Source organism: Berghia stephanieae, chromosome 2 (genome assembly GCF_034508935.2).
Source record: "Berghia stephanieae isolate SIO BIC M18660-M18661 chromosome 2, UCSD_Bste_1.3, whole genome shotgun sequence".
Lineage (NCBI taxonomy): Eukaryota > Metazoa > Mollusca > Gastropoda > Nudibranchia > Aeolidiidae > Berghia > Berghia stephanieae.
Window position 1 is genome coordinate 124,205,150 of NC_088361.1, and position 2,500 is coordinate 124,207,649.

The 2,500-nt window shown below is 35.9% G+C and overlaps 1 protein-coding gene across 2 annotated transcripts in view; it reads left to right on the top strand.

Moving 5' to 3' along the window:
* LOC144966506 (zwei Ig domain protein zig-8-like) overlaps positions 1-2,500 on the top strand; it is a 363,782-nt gene that overhangs the window by 73,708 nt on the left and 287,574 nt on the right. For both annotated transcript variants that reach the window (XM_078903125.1, XM_078903126.1), the window contains exon 2: positions 581-1,309. The gene's annotated coding sequence lies outside the window, so the exon portion shown is untranslated. The remainder of the gene's footprint in view (positions 1-580; positions 1,310-2,500) is intronic.

Sequence of the window (2,500 nt, forward strand, 5' to 3'; positions counted from 1 at the left end):
GTCGAAAAATTTTTAATCTTTAGTACAAAATAATTGTGGTAAAAGAATTGCAAACTAAGTTCCCATACTTCTTCTGTGATTCTGCCCCTAGCATTATGACATAGGGCCAGGCAGTTTAGACGCACTACCCCACTCAACTCAGATGTAAATGAGAAGATGGCAAGGGTATTGTAGAAAAGTAAATACGAAATGGGAACTTGGATGGCCAGGTGCTCATTTACACCTGAGTACGGTGAGAAAAGGTGACTAAAGGCCTTTTCAAAGGACTCAACTTTGCGCTGCTCAGAGCGGGACTCGAACCCATGACTATCCGATTCGAAGGCAAGTGCATTCCACTAGACCACATAGCCGCACTGAGAAGCAGTGACCGTGGAGAACCCGTGAAAATGCTTAATTTTGTTTAAATTTATTAACTTGTTTTTTTTCTTCAAAGTCTTGAATAGCTTGATGTGTAGTTACTATTGTCTGTGAGCGCACCCGTGTTGCCACTCACATCCTTCCAGGAAACAGAATGACAGCCAAATTGCTCATGCATTCTTCATTGTCAAGATCTTATTATATTATTATTATTTTCTTTTAGTTTCAGGGATATTACAAAGGAGATGGAAATAGAAGAAGCAACACTCACTCGAAGCTAACGGACCACAACAATCTGACAGCGCAGAAAAGAGTCGCGCGCATAGCGGAGTGCACTGACAACAAAGAATCCACAACAAAATATTAAAAAAGGAGCCGAAGTGGTGATGATGGTGAGTGGTGAGACCGTAGCCACTCCGTACGACTGACTAAAAAGCAACGCGGGCGTCCACGCGCTACAAGGCAAGGCGCGCGTTGTTGGTGGTTCTGGTTGAAGTAAAAATAACAAGAGGGAAAGTAGGAGGTGTTCGATTTCCAACAACGGGACATATTATAGTCTTTCTATGTAGTATGAGAGATAACCGGTGTTATAAATTCGAAATAAATAATACATTTGATAAATGATGATAATAAAAGAAGAATCAACAAAATATCTTGCTTGCTTGTGTTGTGAATTTGTTGTTTTTATTGCCATTTTTTAGGACATTATCTTTTACTTATTTTAAATATTGTTAATAATAGGTGAATTAATTAGTTAAAATTAAAAATAAATTCCAACATTTTGGATGTTATTCGTTGTGACAAGTGATTAGTTTATTCAACATTAACCAATTAAGCCTTGTATGTAGCCTGAGGCTGTGGCTTTGTGTTGGAGATTTAATTCGCTATTTTACGGATTATCTAAGCTTTACAACTGTTTGATCTCACAACGGTGGTTGTAACACTGCATTGGGTAAGTTTTGATAATCATTAATTCACTTATTTCTTTCATTGATTTCACTCATAGTTTCATATTATAATGAGATGATCATCAAACGTTTCTATGCATGCACTATTAATTGGATATCATCAACCCATCTTTAATACAAGTGGTTAAAGTGACATTAACTCACTCAACCCTAACACCGACTATATCAATAGTTTACCCAAGTTACTTTTACATCATACCTATTTATTATATTTTTTGTTCTTAGTCTTTGCATGTTAATGATAGTTGAATAAAACTATCTATGTACATGCTCATTTTTAATACATTTTATTCTTCAATTTTGAAAAGTAGCAAAAGTCTTCAAGATTGAGTGAGTTAAATTGTTAAAGGCTGTGAACTGTAAAAAGGACTAAACAAAATGAATATAATAGCTTCAGTGAAGAAAAAATGGCAAACATGGGACGTTTCGGGTTCACACCCTTATTCAGCTAACAACAAAAACAATAAAATCATATTTTTTTGATAATAATATTGTTTGAATCATATTTGTGCGGCGATGTGGTCTTGTGGTATAACACTCGCTTTCAGATCGGAAGGTCCTGGGTTCGAGCCTCGCTCAGCGCACAGTTGAGTTCTTGGAAAAGACTCTTTACTCACATTATATCACCGTACTCTGGTGTAAAATGAGTACCTGGCCGTTAACAACGTTGTCTCTGTCCGAAAATGAAATGTAATATCGCCTAAGAGGCGTCATGTCTCGTTCTGCTTTGAGCACGTTTAGTGGATATTGCTCTATATAAAAGCTTTTAAAAAAATCCTAGGCCATAATGCTAGGGGTAGATGCATAGAACATGTATGAGATTTGTGTTCGCGTTCATTTTTATCACAATCATCTTGCACTAACCAGGGTTTTTAAAAGGTCAACATTTCTGTCGTTTATCTGATTTTTAAATAATGTGATTATGTTTTTTTTTCTTTTTGTTTTTGGCTGAAAAAGGGTTTTGAACCCGAAAAGTTCCGTGTATGGTATTTTTTTAAAGGTGTTGTATTAATTTTTGTTTATTACTTAAAACATGTGGTTGTCGTGCAAAGCTTGTGAAATTGCCTTAATTTTTCTTTAACTGTAATTCTACCATTCTTTGACAATTCCCATATTCTTGATTTTTACTGGCGCTGATATGACCTAAATGCGTTACAAGCGCCGTAAACCCTTAA